Source organism: Pleurodeles waltl, chromosome 5 (genome assembly GCF_031143425.1).
Source record: "Pleurodeles waltl isolate 20211129_DDA chromosome 5, aPleWal1.hap1.20221129, whole genome shotgun sequence".
Taxonomy (NCBI): domain Eukaryota; kingdom Metazoa; phylum Chordata; class Amphibia; order Caudata; family Salamandridae; genus Pleurodeles; species Pleurodeles waltl.
In genome coordinates, this window is record NC_090444.1 from 474,678,206 (window position 1) to 474,698,882 (window position 20,677).

General features: G+C 45.2%; 1 protein-coding gene across 4 annotated transcripts in view; it reads right to left on the reverse strand.

Moving 5' to 3' along the window:
- PLEKHG1 (pleckstrin homology and RhoGEF domain containing G1) overlaps positions 1 to 20,677 on the reverse strand; it is a 273,088-nt gene that overhangs the window by 111,000 nt on the left and 141,411 nt on the right. The window lies entirely within an intron of this gene.

The window sequence follows — 20,677 nt, forward strand, 5'->3', positions numbered from 1 at the left end:
GAACAGGGTACTCTATTGCCGTTGTAACACATTACTTGTCCGTCAATCTCAATCAGCCCAGAGGCCCACCTAGTGCAAGTCAGTACTCCTGATGAGAACAGTCCATCCCAAACCTTTGTCATCTCACACATTCACCCTGTGCCCAGTGCTTAATTTGTGCTTGTTGTTTCTGCTGCTGAGCACCGGCACTTATTTTTGAGGGCCGGGGCTTATTCTTCTGCCTCAAGCATTCGCTGCGAGCAAAAGACACATAAGGGAAAGACGGATGAAGGAAAAAACGAAAAAGCGTCATAAAGGGAGGAAGTAGAAAGCTGCAAGAGTGAGCTGAAGGGGCAGGGAGTGGCTTTATATGGATTAAAGAGGCCCGAGATGGCTCCAGGATTATGCCGCCTCAGTATTCCATGTTCACATATTTAATTGCAGCAGCCGCGTGTTTAAGAGGAGGGCTTTGAGCACCAGCAGCTTTTTATTTACAAATTAAGCACTGCCTGTGCCTCACTGCTTTTTTTAGTTGGGAAGTTTGGGATTCACACCCCACGAATCTCACCGACTACAAGTACACCCCTGCTTCACCTGCCTCTGTGGAACTGGGCGCAATGTCCAAATAGCAGCAGCAGGTCTAGTGATAATCAGCACATGCAGACTGATGGCACAAACTGTGCCATCCTACGACACTATCAAACACAGAAAAGACCGAGCTGACAGAAAACCGATAACATGAAAGAGTTCGCAGCCTAAACATTAAAATACCGTCTCGGCTGCTGATGAAGTCTTAATGTAGGGTTGGAAATAGGCATAATGAGAAGGGTTTTACCTCCGATAAAGAAATGTAATTAGATGAAATGTGCAGCCAAATCTACTGTACGCAATTCAATTAATCAGTCATTAATAAAGCAGTAATCATCCCCGCTAGCTCTCTGTGAACTTACCTCACTCACTGTTCAAACACATTAAATGTCAGTCTTATCACGAATTACACGTTTTACTACCATTTCCTAGACGGCAAAGAATTATGGGAAAGCTTGAGGGAGATAAGAAAAACAAACATGACTATTGCAGTGTGCATTAGCACTCACTGATTCATCGAGCCTATGAACCCAGACTCTGTACTTTGTTCAGCCCTTGGAGTGCAGTGTTCGGGCCGGATGCGAAGGTGGACAGGGCCAGGCCCCGGGCCCACTGAAGCATCTTCGATAGGATTCAGATACTGGCACAGTCAGTGCTTAATTTGTGCTTGTTGTTTCCGGTGCTGAGCACCTGCACTTATTTTTGAGGGCCGGGGCTTATTCTTCAGCCTGAAGCATTTGCTGCGAGCAAAAGACCCATATGGGAAAGACGGAGGAAGGGAAACACGAAAAAAGCGTCACAAAGGGAGAAAGCAGAAAGCTGCAAGAGTGAGCTGGAGCGGCAGGGAGTGACTTTATATGGACTAATGAGGCCCGAGATGGCTTCAGGATTACACTGCCTCAGTATTCAGTGTTCACACATTTAATTGCAGCAGCCGCGAGTTTGAGAGGAGAGCTTTGGGCACCGGCAGCTTTTTATTTACAAATTAAGCACTGGGCACAGGTGCCCTGCTGGGAGAAGAGCTAGTCTATCCTGGTTGCTGACAAACCTTATCGAAACTTTTCTTTACTTCTCAGTCACTGACCAAGGATGAGGGCAAACATCTCGAGTTGGCAAGCTGGGCCCATAGGAAGAGGAACGGGTGGAAGTTATACATTCAAACTGTACGTAGTATGCCTTGCCTTGATATCACAATATATTTTGGACATCTTGCAGAATTGTGAAATACAAAGATTACCTTTCTTTCAAAAGCACGGACAGTAATGAGAGTGGTAAACATGTCTACACAAAAAAATAGCATGCCCGCGCAGAGAAAAACACAAAAGCACGGGATTGTGTGCGCCACAGAACACAATTATCCAAATTTCATTAGGCGGATAAAGCCGCGCACATACATTAGGGGAAGCAAAGCAGTGTGTCCAGAATACTTAACCAGAAGCAAGGAACAATGAGAAGCAAGTACATTACGCGTGAAATAGTGCCCAACTTGCAAAACCCTCTTCTTGAGACGCACCAGTGCTTGAAATGGAAAAAATAAAGTGCAGGTACTCCCCAATGAAAAGTATTACTTTTTTCTTGAGATGTTCCGGTACTCTCCAGCTCAAAATAGAAAAGTGCCGGTACTCAGTACCGGACAGTACTGGCCCATTTAAAGCACTGAGACGCACTATCACAAACCTGGAAAACGGCACATTTTGCTCATGTATGATATCACAAAGAGAATTTGCAAACAAGGTGCATGAGCAAATTAGATTGCGCGCATGCATCTTGCCCTTAAACAAGGTTTATGCTATGGGGTGCGACAGGTAAAGATTAAAGCCCATCCGTAGTTCACAGAGGGATAATGTGAACTCTGCGCCCAAAGCAATTCACGCCGAGATACAGCAAACCTCCTCTGGGGCAGGGCTGTCCCACGGAAAGCACAGAGCAAGCAAGGGTGAGAAATGTGCCCCACGTCCATTTCGGATGCTGGTCTCCCGCGTTCATGAAATGCACGAGGGGTGGAGTTCAAGGGTACACTGAAACCTCTAAGTTAGGGTTAGAAATGTAAACGTCTGCACTGCTCTAAGTATGCTTTAAAGCCCATCTTCGCCTATACTGCTCCCACAGGCGACTAGCGCACGGGGGTATGGGTCTCCTGAAATCAGCAGGCACCTCTCGTCATGCGTCCATTTTCTTACGATAATGGCATTACTCCTAGTCCCTCCCCTTCCTCACTCTCTGAGGAGGACTTCCCTGCAGACGCAGGTATATGGGTAGCCTTAGACCGACTAGGCGTGGCCATCCCCGCTTGAAGAGCTCTGGAAACAGCCACTTCGATCATCTCTTGCACCTCCTCCCTGGACATGAGAGGCGCAGCACCACCACCCGGAACCTGGGGGCCCCCAGGGTTCGAAATGCCAGCAGCACCCTCCTTCTCCTCTGAGGAGGAAGAAACAATCCTCCGTCTCTGAGCAGGCACCTTAGGCATGGTAGAATCAAAACACATTACCACCTTCCCTACAACACCCCCAAATATACAGGGCCCAGGACCTCCCACAACACACCCATTAACCAATCCTCATAAAGGTCAAAATCAAAGAATGCAGTCAAATATGCGGGCAGAACGCCCGTCCTACCAGTTCAGGAACTCAAAAAATGCTCCTCGGCACCTCTACGCGGCTCCGCGGCGTAGGAAACCGGAACTTGACGCCCCAGCCTCAAAGAGCCGGCTGACCCCGTCAGCCGACTCCCAGGACGCATCTTACGAGCAGCCCCGCTTGCTCCGAAAAGACGCGCCCGGCCGAAGCACACCTCGCGGAGCTCCGCGCCCCGAGGAGTGCAGAAACGATGTCCCCTAGGCCCCGCCGTGGAAGCAAGAGAAAAGGTAAGTCTAGTGTGGGCTAGACAAAAAGAACAGGAGGGGGTAGGGGTGGTGGGGGGAGTTTAAAAGGGGAAGGGAGGGTCTAGTGGGAGGCAGGAAGCCTCATTGGTTTAAAGGAAGGCGAGGGAGGGACGGGAGGTAATGCCCATGTGCCTCAAGGGAGCCACTGAATTCTGTAAATGAGGCCAAATTGTTTAAATTCATTTTAAAATAGTAATAATCCTTAATCAACTAGGCACAGGAGGGATGGTATGTGTAATCCAGACGATGTCTTTATGATATGTGAATTTCACAGAACAGACATTTATTTAATTAAGTACAATGGGAACTAGAGGATATTCTTAGAATGTTTCAGGTAAAGATCCTGGATCGAACGAATGGATCTGAAGAGAATTACCTAGCATTGTTAAAACATCTCTAGAATCCTACCTTGAACGCTTTGCCCTGTGTCTGACTTGCAATGCCCCTTATTTAGAGGCCCTCTGCAAGAGTTAAACAGAAAGGTAAGGCAAATCTATTTATGAATCCAACATTTCTACCAGAATTGATGTACATCATATCAAGTTCGTGTAATAAATGAACAGAATAGGTCACAAATCGGCCAAATGGGGGAAGAAAACAACCTGCCTGAAGGAGTAGATGAAGCTTAATAAATATTTATTACTAAAAAAAGTATGTTACACCAAGTCAGTAGAACAAAAGAGAACCTTTTACGCTACTTTAGTATAGTCCTGGGGAAACAAATCACAACCTCTGCCAATCCAAACCTATGTACAGTCCACCCATCTCCCTCTGAAGAAGGATATCTGATCATCAAAATCAGCCAAGAATGGTGAAATGTAGTCATGGCTGACCAGTAAAAGTCACTCATAGTTATCTTCTGATCCATATCCTGTAGGAATCCTTCAGAAGCTGCCACATGAAGTTTCTCCCACAATCTGAAAAATCATTAACTAATTCTTCAAGGAAGTAAGGCTACCCCACTCAAAGAAATAATTCTTACCCTTCAAGAAAACGATTCTATAAAAGTGGATGCTCCTGTTCATGGCCCATGTCCAGTCTTTGAATTAGAGGTAAGTTGATAAACGTGGCGGTAAAAATACAGGATTTAAGCTACTTACCAAGCAGTTTTCTTGGACTAAAAAGTCATTTAGGATTCTACCACAGCCCTGCAAAAACAGCCTGTTGTATAAATAACTAGTGGTGCACCCTTTGGAAAAAAAAAAAGCAAAAAAGTACATTTCAATAGTACAGTTTTCTGATTGTCTTCTTTATTATATGTTCCAACATGTTTTTGTATTTCCATCTTTCATATTCCAATCGTTACAGCCTCAGCCCACGTGTTTTATCCAGAACAGTGAACTTCTTCAGGGCTCATCTCTCCAATCCTTGGCTCCAGTTCCTTGTGTAATTCGTGTGCGTAGTGCCCCATATCGATGTAGGACACACATTCAGGTGTCTGGGACGGGGCAGGCTTATTCCTGTATATGAGGCCCAGACGCACAACATATATCCTGTAATCATCTGGGAAAAATCCAGCTCTGGGATTTGAGAGATGAACCCCGAAGAAGTTCACTGTTGTGGAGGAAACGTGTTGGTTGAGGCTGTAACAATTGAAATATGAAAGATGGAAATATAAAAACAGACTCTACATTGCCCCTCACTTTCCACTCACTTATTCAGCACTGTTACTCGGATCTTTTACAGGGAACCAGGATAACAGAGAAGAACTCAAGGTTGGTGTCACTGAGGCAAGCCATTCTAAAAATCATGTTAAATGGGAGGTGCAGACAAAAAAAAGGCAATACTTAACACGCTACTGATTCACGACAAAGTCTGTTTGAAGTACGAAAGAGAGGACGTTGGGTAAGGACCCAAGCATGTGGAAGCTGATCAAAAAAGCTGCTGTGCAACAAAAATATAATTTTAGCACAGCAATGAAGTTAAAAAAAGAAGGAAAATACCCAAATCACCAAAAAAGTCTCAAAACAAAAAGAACAATGCTAATCACCAGGCCACCCTGCAGCCACCTACTACACAGCTACTCTGGCTGCATATAGGACGGCTCCTAGTGAACTCTGACCACTTAGAAGACACAATCCCAATTCCAGTTTACATGAAGGACTCTTGGGTCGTGACACCCACAGTGTTACCCTTACCTTTTCCAATCGATTTCGTGAAACATCAATGCCCTAATCAGAAGAGACTGGCAAAGAAACAGGCAATGACAAGTGGGTGGCAAATTAGTAAAGGACTTTTGCATTCTGCATTCAGTGCCTGATGATCACAAAGGCAAACGACAGAGAGAGTAACAGAGTGTGGGGTAACAGCTTATGGACTAAGTGCTGATAAAAGTAGTAACACTGACAAGCGGGTGTGCCAGACAAACAGGGTGGAATGTAAATAACTGGTGGGAACAGAAGAAGGCATAGACATTACAGCTCTGGTCAGCTTTACCCTGAAGTGCATTCGAAGTGAAAGGTCATGACGTGATCCTTGCGGCTAAATAAAAGTTCGCCAATCACGTCGCATGCTAAACCATGCTCGGCATCACCGGCGGTACTTTGAACCATGGCTTGATGCTGAGCAATTATGGCCTATGTAGGCCAAGAAGAATGGACACATAACCAATTATTCAGGGTTATCGCATACTATATCAAGCATCCCATTTAGATTTATTGTATTTCAAGGTGTCTTCGCAAAATAAATACAAAAACAATAACTCTTAATGAAACTCTTACAAAGTGTGCAATTAGCCTGAAAATCTGGCACAGATATGCCCAGTGAGTCTATTTTACCCACACACCGTAGAAAGTCTTTAAAGGATGAGTAGAAGTTGGTTGTTTTCCTCTGACTGTCACACTCAACTCTCCTGTTTTTTCTATTACTATGCTTCATTTTTCCTCTAATGGCGTCCGTTCTCAGAGCAGAAGGACACAAGCATCTTTCATGTGACCCTATCAGGCAGACAGTTTATGAAGAAGAGAACCAACTTGGCGCTCCACTTTCAAATCTTTAATAATTCACGGATCCCCCTTGTGCAGTGATGTGCTTTTTTTTTTTTAATCAACGGCTTCAGAAGACCTTTGTGGTTCTGCAGGAGACTTCTGTGGTTCTTCATTTTTTCGGTTGCAGAGTTTCTTGACTGAAAACCACCAGCTGGAACAAAGCAATCTCAAATCCCATCGCAAGTCAATACAGATTTGAGCATCCTGTCGTGCTATAAATCATCTGCAGAAAATCAAAGTCTGAAATCCGACTCCATGAACAAGGGACCCCAGTAAATTAAGTATATTATATGAAATGAACGGTCATATCTGAGCAGAATGTGCGGCGAGCGAAATAAGACATCTAAAAGTGAAACGAGCCCAGGTCATATTAGAGTGTAACATATGGCAGTTTGCATCAACCGTTTTCTTAATTTTTTATTTTTTTCCACCTTATTTTTCAATCTAAACATCTTATTTCTGTCATACTTCTGCACCTTCATCCACCGATGTCCCCCCTGGACCCTATTGCAGACTGGGACTGTGCAGAGGCAGATGCCCCCTGTATCTCCACAGATGACCGGTCTGTGTGGTACCGCTACAAGGGAGGCCTCATCCCTTCCCCTGCTCAAATCTTGGTCTTAAGTGAGGTGACCGTTTAATAACTGATTAGCAGTTATACAATGTGCTTTGTTTTATGATCATCCATAATTTAAATGGTGCAATATAATTTCACAACTCCTTAAGCGTGGGAAAGTAAGGGCTGTAGAGACCTCGTCTAATCTTCCACACCTCATTTGTCTTTCATAAAAGCAAAGTAGTCTAGACCACTAAATGCATTACTCTGTGAGCTTCGGACTTAATCAAATAATTCGACACTTAAAAGGCCAAGAAAACCGACTGGCATCCGAGAGAGCCACTATTTTCTCAGTAGTTCACGTCTTTAACTCTCCTCCACAGAGGACATGGTTACTGTAGCAGAGGCACCCGGTGCGTGTGGAACACTATACACGCTACATATGGGTGTTTACCACCCACAGTTAGGGTTAGGCACCCATTTTCCATGCCTGTGTAAGGGACAAGGCACTTGTGCTGTGCCATTACACACACGGCAGTACACAGGCCTTCTTACCACCAGAGGCTTTACAACTGAATGACACTCCCCCCATCCTCAAGACAGAAGAAAGAGGCAGACCTCAGCACCTACAAACCTGTGTCTGCACGTGGGGTGTCTCATTACTCCCACCAATTACGCCTCAACTTCACAGATTTGTTTTGGACTAATTAAATCAACTACAGATCAGGGTCTGCACATAAGGTTTCTTCTTTTTCGCACACGTCATCTTTGTTGAGTGGTTTCGGACTTCTGAAAAGAAAAGAGTCAGTATCACCTCAAACAAATGTGTTGGTTGTCTCAGTTAAGGTTGGTACTGTGGTAGTTGCCATAATAACGGACGTCACAAATCTCTATGCCGTTACAGAACAGAACATTAATTGTACTAATGAGTTGTGCCAGAAAATCAAACAAATTGGATGAGGTCTGCTCACAGGCCAGCTCAGAGGTGGGAGCAGTGATGCGCTGATTGCGTCACTGGCCCTAGCATAAGGAAGGTCATGGGGACCCAACTGTGAAATACATCAATAATCAGGATTCTGTGGGCCGCTGAGGCCTCTCGGCCCTGGTGCCACTGCACCTGCTGCACGAATGGTAGTTAATCCCCTGAGTGAGAGTAGTGGGTTGATTCTTGTATAAAGAGCCAGTGTGTGTAATTCTACAGTATTACGTGAACACAGTTGCCCCACCAAAGTTTTTTCAAAGTACATGTTAAGCTTCACCAAGACTTATGAAGTTGGCATACCCGCACTGGTTCGATCAGCGAGAAAGGGCTGGAAAATTATTTCCAATCACAGTTCATCTTCAGTGTTCTTGAAGGTTACATTATTTGCCAGCACTGACATTTGGGTCGTTTCCTTAAAATACCTCAATTATTAAGCGAGTAAGAACAAAGTAAATTCCTCTCCCACTTCATCGTGGTGTCAATGCTCGCATGTAGTAAGGGAAAACATTGCAAAGCTTCTTAGAATTTGAGTTTCAAATATTTTCTACCATGTGAATTCTCAAACAAAGGCGATACGGAGACTTTATACTTTCAGATATGTGGTGATCTATTGAGAAGCAGTTTAAAATGGTTCATAATCTGCCTTCATACATCCAATAATTCTGGATGTCAGAACTCCCAGATGTCCTCTGTTGGTCATCACTGCCCACTGTAAAAGGAAAACTGAAAATTTTCTTCAAAGTGCAAGTTGTTTGCGGAAATCTTGAACTGAAAAGGCAATTCATACAATAAGGTAATCTTGTCTTACTAGGTAACATAATGGTCCTGTAGGACAAGACACCCCGATCGTGCTGCATTTGGTCTTCACTAGAAACAGTGAGCCAAGATGTCAAAGTGCCCAAGCTTTACATATCCTAGACAGAACAAGATTAATAAACATTATGCAAGGTAACATCTCAACATATACCCAGATGGTCCAATAGAATTTTAAAATAAGGAGAATTTGAATGTTAAGATTGGACTAATACAACGGAATGATTTCAGGCGGTGCTCTTCTCGACACGCTGTAACCTATTCTGAGGGCTTTAACCACACCCAACTCACTCCCATCACTTTTATTTGTTCCTGTGCCTGCCTGTCTAAAATCCCTTGATGTGGTTGGCAAATGCTTTACATTTGTCCCGCCTTGAGGATGTTTTGTTATTGCCTTGGAGACTGAGCCTGTTACGTGAATTATTGCACGATCTGGAAGGTACCTTAGTGTCGCACACTATTTTGTCTTTTGCTTTGCCGATTCGTTCATGGTGGTATGTTGTTTCTTCATCTTCCTTGGTTTCGGGCATCTTGCTGTTTCTTAGCAATATCTGCAGGGACTTTTTTTTTTTTTTTTGCAGTTTTCTGTAGCGCAAACTTGACACAAAGGTATTGGAGTGCTTTATTTGTTTTGCAGTTTTATATTGCGCAAACTCGATACAAAGGTATTACATCATCATACATGAGCACCAGTTACATTACACAAGAACACATTCATTTTTGGTAGCAAGGAGAGATTTAGTGATTTGCTCAGAATCACCAGATGTTGAGCCCGCGCTGAGACTCTCACACGTGTTCCCCAGCTACAAAGTCAGCAGCTCTGGCACTTACGCCACATCCTCTCTATTTGGGTTCTTTGCCTGATTCGTGTTGGGGCAATCTGGGAATAACTCATTTTTCATTATATAGCGCTTGGTAATACAGGTTCTGCCATTTCATAGCCCTGCAAAGCAGGTGCCATTCTTAACAAAATCACTATAATTCATTTGCATCAACCTTGCAGAGATGAAGAGGTGAAAAAGCTATGTCAGACTTGGTATCTGTGACATTCTCCTTCTGTCAAGACCTCTGCAGCGGGTGCATTAACCAAATGATTTTATCAGAGCTTAACACTAGGCGAAAGCATGTGCTCCTGAAAACCTCTGGGGGGTTACCTGCCAAGCGCATAGATTAGTTCTAGGCAAGAAGATGCCGAAAGGTGTTGTCTCCAAAATGGCGGAAAAGAGTTCGTAACTCCGGACTCAAGCACTTTACGGCCTCAAGCTTGATAGCAAAAAAACATCTCGCCTTTGGATGTAAATTGTCCCTCTTCAAATAGAGTCCAGTTAGCGTGAACTCGATACAAAGGAATAGCATCGCTTTACATTGGCACCGGTTACGTTACACAAGAACACATTAATTTTTGGTAGCAAGAGGCGATTAAGTGAATTGCCCAGAATCAAAGGATGTTGAGCCCACGCCGAGACAAAAAATGTGTTCCCCACCTCCAATGTCGGCAGCTCTGGCCCTTATGCCACATCCTCAACCCTAGGGTTCTTTGTCTGGTGTGTGTTGGGGCAGTCTGGGAATAACTCATTTTTTACCTATAGCGCTTGATAATACAGGACATTTCATAGAGCTGCAAAGCAAGTGCCATTCTTAACAAAATCGCTATAATTAATATGCAGTTAAGCTGCTTCTTCTGTTATTCTCTTTGTATACAGTAAAAAACAGTTAGGCTGGTATTGCCAATGTAGAGGAATAATTCCTTTAAAAGTTGAACACACAAATATATATCTGCCCCCTTTTCTTTGCTCCTAACTCTTTTGACCCCCTCATTCTCCGGGTTAAATGCCACGAAGGTGCCTCTTTGTGGCTTGTTTGGTTCTATGAAAGTTTAGGTAAACACACTAGAAAGGGTTGCAACTCTAGGGTATCACACCCTGTCTGTAGTCTCCCAAGGTGGCGGCCTTTTTGTGTCCTCTCTCCTGCAGCAACAGGCCTGGGAGGGTTGCTGTGGCACCTGGCACACATCCACTACACTACACTCCAAACCAAAACACATAGGTAACAGACATTGTCATTTACAACACCATTAGCTCTAACTCTCAAAAATGCAAGACCTATTGCATTGCAAATGCTTGTTTTATTTCTGCTACTGAGCCTGCAAAGTTCCTATTCTATTAACAATAAGATATTTTCGGTCCTGCTCTTTGAACTGTGACTACCATCCATCCTAGATTTTGCTTCTGATGTTCACACTTTCATAGGATTAATTTCATCTAATGGTCTCTCTCAATCATCCCTGGTTGCTCAATCCAATTTAAAGAGAGACTCGACCAGAGAATCTAATTTAAAGAGAGACTCGACCAGCGAATCTAATTTAAAGAGAGACTCTGTATTGTGCCTTTTTTACTTTCTCTTGCTTTTAGTGTTCTGTATTGTGCCTTTTTCGCTCTCTGCGCTCTCTACTATCTTTTTTACCCTTTTTCTTGTTTGACCTATTATTCATTCATTCCTCTCACTCTCGCTTCTCTCTCTCCTCTCACTCTATATCCCCGCCACTGCTGCCCCCATGGCCCCACCCCCTTTCTCACTCCCGCCTCCCAGCTGTCCTCTCCTACCCCCTCCCTACTTAATGGCATCCGCTGTGCAGCCGTGCCGCTGGCATGCCAAAGGCGCACCTAAGGCAAGCCCGTTTGCACCTGTCCGCGACCAGCGTCAGGACCCCCTGGACCTGCCTCCTGCCACCTCTACACGCTAGCAGCTCTCATCGCACACAACCCAGGATGCAAAAACTGCAAACAGGCATCACCAGCTGACACCCACTGATCCTTCAGCTGCCTCTGCTGCCACCAAACCCACACCATCATGAAGACCTTGGACCCGGCACAAGCCACCTGCAACAACACATCGACTCTGAAAACTCAAATGCATTTCCCTCAACATCCACTCCTTTCATAAACTCACTATCAAGATCTAGGCCCATCTTGACAGCACCAAATCGGACGCCGCTTTCCTCACCGAGACCTGGACAAACACCACCTCAGGCCCAGTCATCGCCATCGTCATTCCCCAAGGATACAAGATCACCCGGAAAGACAGCGTCAGCTGCCCTGGGGTGGAGGAATCGCCATCGTCCACAGGTCCAACCTATGTCTGAGCACACACTCCGGAGACTCTGAAGACTCCACAAGCCTGATGGAACACATTCACTTCAAACTACAGACCAGCCTGACATCCATCCTCAGGGGAACCCATCCGAACCCCGCACACCATTCGCCGACTCCATCACTGACTGCATCACCGCACAAGCCATCACAGCCACCAACTACACCCTGCTGGGAGACCTCAACACCGCATCCCTCCTAGACACCCTCCACAACATAGGGCTTCGACAGATCGTGATGGAACCAACGCACTCAGCAGGACACACCCTCGACTCCATCTTCACAACAGGAACCTCCGTTACCTTCAGTCACACCTCCAAACTCCCATGGGCAGACCACTGATGCATCCATTTCACCTTCAACACACCCACCGTCATCAGACCCCAGCACCAACCATCACATAGAAGCTGGACATGAATCACTGATGACCAGCTCATCGTCGCCCTCACCAACTCCACCCCCATCGTCACACACAACGACGACCTGAACACCACAACGACGACCTGAACACCACAACAACGACCTGAACACCACAACAGGCACCCTTCACAAGTGGATCGCTGAATGCGCCCACGCCAAGAAAGCCAGCTTGTTCACCCCAGAGCTCCAAGACTCCAGACGCACTTGTCGCCACCTCAAGAATATCTGGAGGAACACCAAATCCACAGAAGCCCAAAGCAAATTCATAGCTGCCACCACCAACTCATCAGAAATACCAGAAAGAAAGCTATACAAGATAGAATCTCCTCACACGCACACAACAGCAAGGAACTCTTCAGCATCATCAAGGAGTTCGCCCAACCCAAAAGTGAAACAACGGACTACCCACTCTCACAGAACCTCTGCGACAGACTCAACACCTACTTCCACCACAAAATCAAGACCATCTATGACAGCTTCAGCAAGGACAACCCACGTGCAGAACCCCCGTCTACCTAAACCCAATGCCAACAAACCAACAATCACCAACTGGACCCCCCCTCACCACCGAAGACACTCTGAAAACAATGAAGTCCATACACTGCAGGGCCCCCACGGACCCATGACCCAACCACATTTTTAACAGAGCTGCAGACACCATGGCCCCCAAGCTCCATCTCACCATCAACCACTCCCTAGCTGCCGCCCCCTTTCCAGATGACTGGAAACATGCTGAGATCAACCCCCTCATCAAGAAACCCTCGGCAGACCCCACTGACCTCAAAAACTTTAGGCCCATCTCCCTACTGCCATTTCCTGTAAAAGTCATCAAAAAAGCCACCAACAGCCAACTTGCCACTTTTATCGAAAACCACAACATCCTCGACATCTCCCAATCTGGATTCAGGAAAAACCATTGCACCGAAACAGCCTTCCTGGCGGCAACAGACGACATCCACTCCCTGCAGGACAAGGGAGAGACGGCAGCACTCATCCTGCTAGATCTTTCGGTGGCCTTCGACACAGTCTTCCACCACACTGTGATACGAGGACTTCACGAAGCCGGCATCAGAGACAAGGCCCTCAACTGGATCCAATCCTTCCTCTCCAGCAGAACTCAATGAGTGAGAATCACCCCCTTCCTCGCAGACCCCACAACTACCACCTACAGAGTTCCTCAGGGATCCTCCTTCAGCCCCATGCTGTTTAACATCTACAAGGCCCCGCTAGCCGCCATCGTCAGAAGGTACGGAATCAACATCGTCTCCTACGCCGACGACACCCAACTCATTCTCTCCCTATCCAACTAACCCAACACAGCCAGACACAACTTCCACGAAGGCATGGAAGCAGTCGCCAACTGGATGAGAAACAGCTGCCTTCAACTCAAAGTAAACAAGACAGAAGTACTCATCATGGGCCCTCAACCAGATGCATGGAACGACTCCTGGTGGCCACCCACCCTTGGAAACCCGCCCACCCCCACAAGCCAAGCCCGCATCCTCAGAATCATCTTGGACTCCAAACTCAACATAAACCACCAAATCAACTCAGTCACCTCCACCTGCTTCCGCACCCTCCACCGCCTACGCAAGATTCTCAAATGGATTCCCTCAAACATAGAAAGACCATCACACACACCCGCATCGCCAGCAAAATGGCTACGGCAACGCCCTCTACGCTAGAATCAACAAGAAACTCACCCGCAAACTACAGAACATCCAGAACACCACCACCAGACTAGTCCTCGACCTGCCTCGACACTGCCACATCTCGCAACACCTGCGCACACTACACTGGCTTCCCATAGAGAGAAGAATCACCTTCAAGATCCTCACCCACGCACACAAGGCCCTCCACAACACCGGACCAGCAAACATGAACTGTTGACTCAACTTCCACGTACCCCACAGGGCCCTACGCTCAGCCCAGCTCTCTCTCGCCAAAGTACCCAGCATCAGGAAAACCATAATAGGGGGGCGCTCCTTTTCCTACCTCGCAGGCACCGCCTGGAATGCCCTTCCACTCCACATCAGACAAATCACCCCCTTCCTCAACTTCACGAAGGAGTTGAAGACATGACTTTTTTAAGAACCACCTCACCAATGGATGCTACAGTTTCCCCTCCAGCGCCTTGGGACCCTTGCGGATGAGAAACTGCGCTTTACAATCACTGATTGATTGATTGAATAGGAAAGCTATTCTGGTAATTTTTATTACCAGAATAGCTTTCCACATGTCTTATGAATTTGGAAGTATGCAGAAAGCAGTCCTTTCAGATGAAGCTAGTTTAGTGTTTGTCCATATTTCCTCAAAATGAGAAATGTCCCTAGCTTGGAAGTCTAACCAGCTCAATTCACACGAGTTAAGATTGTAGAGTGTCACTCTAGGATACTGCCTTATTCTAGAAAATATACATTGAACCTTGAGGAAAGCTCATGATATATTTGATAAGCAAATCTTTTTGGAGGTTGACGGTACAACGTATTCCTGAAATAGGGAATGTGTCCTTATGAAGGCTTGTACATCAGTGACACCCTGCCTATATCCTCACGAATTGCATTCTAAGCACATTAATCATTTAAAACCTTCAGCATATTCCATAAATACTGGCATGCCATCTAAGCTCTCACTTGGAATGAGGTACCATTTCATGCTGCTGAAACTTCCAAAAATTATACTCTGCTAGTACAGCGGGAAGGCACATCCTGTAATACTGCTCAGGGCTTCTACAAAATAGTCACACATAATGCTAGGGATTTACTACAAATACGTTTTACTGAAGGCTCCAAGAGGGATCGGAGATCTTTGCCTAAACCACAGATGGAGACAGAGAGTGGGGCTCTTGGTAGTGTAAAGGTATGTAATTTAATAATGTAAGATTGCACTTCCTTTCAAGTTGACACTTCACTGCCAACGCCACTAGATTGGTCACCCACACTGGCACCAGGACTATTGCTGTTTATGTTGGCACTCTTGATGCATAGGTTGTCATTACATCTGGTCACCAAACCATTCCCATGTTTGACCGTAGAACTTCCTGCTCATCGAAGAGACTCCACGCGTTGGCCATGGTCACCAATACGAGCTGATGCTATGGGGAGCTCCTGATTGGTGAGCTATCTTCATATACAATGAAAGTAAAAGGAATACTAAACCAAAAAGCTCTATACTAATCTGTCCTTTCATTCCTAACATCAAATATGCAACACTGCAGTAAAAGTACAATAAACAATTCAAATCAATTCTCAGCATGTAATAAATTATCCCATCTATTAGCAACAGTGATACAACAAATACCCTTACAATGAAGGGGAAAACAGGTAAGGCATAACAGAAGCTAAACTCAAAGTGAGATGAAGATCTAAAACCACGAGTTTTGACCCTAAGGGTCCGATTTACAAAGATATTGGCTCACCCACTCTACTCTGGTGCGATAAATATCCTTGTTTACAATTGCACATTCATGCTTTTGGTTCACAAATCATGAATCGGCACTCATCTGTATTTCTGTACACTTAAAATGCCACCACTATGAACATTTTCCATGTACGTCTGCTCAAAGGGATGATTTGTGGGCATTCCCATGGGAATGTTACCTGCCAATGTCAGTGAAGACTCTCAAACTACTGAGTTTGTGGTTGATAGTCTTAAACAGCTGGTGATCACGTTCCAGTGATAGATGCGGGTGCAGGTTTACTCCTGTCAAGGGCAAGAGTAAGTCTATTCACAGAGAGGGAATATGGCGAGGGCATCTCCTAAACTGGCAGACGTGCAGGAGTAGTGGCAACAGGAAAGAACAAGCATTTGCAATTCAATAGGTCTAGTGTTTGCTTGAGTTAGAGATATTAGCATTGTAACTTCCTAACTGGACTTTTCTTGCCACATAATTTGAAAATGAAAAGTAAAATAGTTGACATAAGCAAGCGGATTCAAAGCGCCATAGCCACCATGAGCACAAGCGTAAAGGAGAGGCACATAAGGAAAAAGAAGTTTGCTTGCAGTCAAACATATTGGCAAACTTGCAATTATTCAAGTAACAGGTTCGATGGCCAAGTTGGTAACAAACCTGCCCCAAGGAAGGACAAATGTAAAGCTTTTACCAATGATGATAAAGGATATTTTAAAGGCAAGCCCACAAACGAGTGATTGTGATGGGGGTTGTGTGTGCGTGGTTAAAAGCCCACAGATACATTACAACAGGCCGGAGCGTTTGCACACCCAACCGAAAAAAGATCAAATTTGCAAGTGCACTTCTGCATCACACAGAAATGTACCTATGCATATTTTCATGGGTGAGAAAAAAAAACATGGATACAAGTATTCCTGGTAAACTGCAACTGTGGCAGCTTCCTAGGAGTACTCCTGAAATTCTTTGAGAATTCCAAGGAAGTCCAAAATGTACGCATTATGTAGACACTTGAAGTATGTGAATATGCAGCGGTAGCATTTTCTGCATAATTATGGATTTACCGCCTTTTGCCACATAATTCATCATGTGCAGATTTTAAAAACAAAACTGGTTTCTAGCACAGAAGAATCAAAAACAACTAAAAACATGGTTTCATGTATTGTTGCATAGTGGAATATCCTTTGCAAAGATTGGTTGGTCTTATTTCTGTTGCTTATTGTTGTATTTTATTGTTAACTCCCTACTAATGAGGTGAACCTTTTGCCCAGATATTGTTAGCATGTGTAAAATGACAAAAAATAAAGTAATACTATCACAAAATGTGCTGCATTACGTCACATAATTTACCTTTTCTGGCTGCATAATTTAGTCAACCCTGCTGTACAGTTTGGGACTCCCATGCCGCATAATTCCAGTGACCTTGAGTCTCGGTGCAAGCCAGCAGGCATAAATTGCCTATTTTTCCACCCGGACCTTTACATCCCAGCCCTAAGAAAGTATGAAGCTGAGAATAGATTTGCCTTTATGGCTCTGGGTTTGCATGAAAGGTGTGCCTGATTGCAGCTCCGTGGCATGTGCACAGCTGCCCCTGTGTCAGTAAAAGGACAATGATCTCTTATAGGTTTAGGCTGCTGCTAACACACCCGCGTGCCAGAACCACTACTCCCTGTTCTCCCTCGTGTGTAGATACGTCACTTTTCTAATTAAACCTGGCATCACCGCAATGAAAATGAAGAACAGGCAGGCAAACTTGCAGACGCAAACTTCAACAACTTCAACAATTAAGCTACTGGGACCCAGCTATCAACGGAAACAAATTACAACTGCTGACGAGGCCCAAAGACATTTCCGCCAAGAGACCTTTCTGGCATCATTACCACTTCAGTCCACATTTTTTTAGGGTTGCATAAAAAAACGAAACAATATCCGCCCAAAATACTGTAGCTTTCAGTTGCGACCTACATCAGAAAAGATATGCAGAGAAATCGCTTTCCATGGACCGGCGCTTTAATTGGGCAGGTATTCCCCAGTACTGAGCACTTGCAGTTTAAAGGGAGGGTACCTGCACTTCTTATCACTGTTGCAAAACATTAAATGAGAGAGCACCAAAGCTTCACAGGCACAAACAGATACTCTTGGTTGAGAGTCCAGTACTTCTATAATTCCATTTAAAGCCCTGACATGAACCAGTCTACAGCAGGGCTTTAATGCCCCACAGCCATGATATTAAATTAAAAAAATTACGCCTGCCAAGATTGGAATTATCTCCACTGTGCGATCCCACTAAGGCGGTTAATTTTCGGAGCACCAGCAAGGTCTGAGCAGCCGGCGGAACAGGCAGGATCTTTTGAGGTGTTGCCTAAGGCCACGCCCACAACACAACATGCTAAGGCACTGTGGGGGCTTCCTCCTACATCCTGGAACCTTAAAAAAAAAAAAAAAGACATTGTGGAGATAGTGAATGCACAATCTCTACTCTTAAGTTGATAACATACTCAATGTAAGGGTTTCAATTCACCCTTTGATCCTGGGGAGGGTCTAGGAGGGGGGTCAGACCCTTGGGAGAGCAAAGTCAAATAAATGTGGAATGCCCCGAGCATTGCTCTGCCTCCCTCCCTAACACCCGAATGATTAGAGAAACACTTTAAGATGAGAATTTTCCGACTCGCTCCAATGTATCATAATCAAAGAACATCTGTTATGGGAGACGCCCCTCCAATATGGCTCCAAGCTACCTCACCTACACCCCTCAATCTACTGCATGATGTCAGTTTCTTCTTGTACTCAGATATAACAAAGAGGATACACCTGCCACTGAATATACCCAAACTAAATAAATAAAATAATATCTCTTCACCGTGTGGCTGTGCAACAAAGGTACGAAAAGCATATTTAAGATGGAAAGACTGAAATGTCACAAAACAATCCTTACCACAGGATCATCCCTTGAACTGAAGGGCAGTAAATTGTTGGCAACAGCTGCAACGCTTCTTGACTGAACAAACAGGGCATTTAGGGCCATATGTACGAACACATTTTCCCGTAGACACAGAATGGGTAAAAACCTTTGCTACATCTGGCCCCAAGTCCGGTTGATACTGATCATCAGAGTGGCGATGTCTCTCTGTTTGGTGCCCACTGTAAGCTCCAAGTCAAGCAATCTATAGAGATGGCACAGCATCACTTCTTCCTGAGCGGCAGAGGATAGCCTCATGGAGAGTGGCAGAAGGTGCTTTCAAGAGATGATGGCAGGAAGCCAGCGGAGGATGAGCTCAATGCGAGGATTGGAGGATGGAGGTAGGTTACAAAGAGGGAAAGTAGAGAAGACAGCGGACCTACCCATCATAATGGGGGCAGATCAAGTGTAAGGAAGCCAGAGCCAACCCAGGTCTGGTGTTCAGGATTTGCACAAGAAATTACATAGAACCGATTAGGATTACGCAAGAGAGCGACAGAAACCAAGATACTTGTTAAATGCTTAGAATCCTCACAAAGTCCGCGGTGTGGTGCATTCATCCTTATGAAAACATAATTCTTTCGTCTTCAAGGTGTCATCAGAAAGAGATGGCCGTGCGGTCACCTTGTTCGCTCGTGCGGGGAGGGAGAGAGTGTTGCTGTGGACATTTGTTGAACTAAGAAAAACTAATTCTAATTAACGCACAGCTTGGTATTCACGCGCATCCTAGATAACACGTTTTCACATATTGGATTCCGTATTGCCACTGCATCAATCAATGTCACATGGAGGTCAAATCAACAACATGTCTTGGGTAGCGGAAATGACAGCAAGAACACTTTGACCCCGCTGACTTCACAGGGTTTTATTTCCACCCTGTGCCCTTCTGGTGCCTGTTGCTGATGGTGGCTGAAGGAGGAAGGGTGACGGGATGAAACCGAAAAAGTAAACTGATTGTAAGGACCTGTTTTGATTCTCTTCCTGCTGTGGGTTTCCTGACCCAAGGCCAGAGGTGAAAGGGCACTGCCAAAGGCACTAGAGAGATTCCAGGGGAACTTCTGATAGCACTGCTCAGGGGTGCCCAGATGTTATCTGTGCACCCCTGAAGAACATATCTAATAACCTGTGGTTCTCTCTGTCTGTTATTATCAAGGTACTTGTGACTGTCTGGGGTCCTATGCCCTTCATATGCTCGTATGGCCTGCTATGTTTACTTATTCTCTGTCTGCGCTTAGCCAAGGAAGCCACTGCTACTGAGGACTATGGTTTGCTTGTCTCCAGGGAGTAGTGGTGGGTGTGCATCTGACTAAACGGGGCCATTCCCTTAGTTTGCAGAATGCTAGCAGGGCAGCATGGTCGGTACCGCTACGCTGTTACACTGCTGTCTTCACGTAAACATCTCAAGCACTCCCACAAAATGCAACATTGTCCATTCTTTGCAAATGAACAAAGCAGTACTTTTGGACTTGGACCTTTTACAGTCATCCCCAAACTTTTTGCCTTCCTCCTCCTATTTTGGCTGACCCCTTTTTAGGGTCGAGCCTGCGTTGCATGCGCTCGCGCATGCGTATCACAGCGAGACGCTTTAATGTTTAGAAAAGGGCTCGGAGCCCTGTCAACGTCACGTCAGTGTTTTTTATTGGTTCGTGGGCTTGCCTAATAAAATCTGCTTGCTTTCATTAGTCGAAGGCATGCATACATCATGCCTTTACTGATGGCTAGCCCTCCTCGAGCGCAGCGACCAAGTACAGAAAACATGCAAGGCTCGCTGTTTTCCATCGGGCTCGTGGACTTCTTTTTCTCTAATTTACGAGCGCGATCTCGCTTGGCAGAAGTCGAGCCGTTTACATGGTTAATTTCACTTTTTCGGGTTATGTACATAAATTCACTTTTGCCCGATTGGTGAAAAGTCGGGTTTGAAGTTTACAACGCAATCAGCTCTAACATGAGC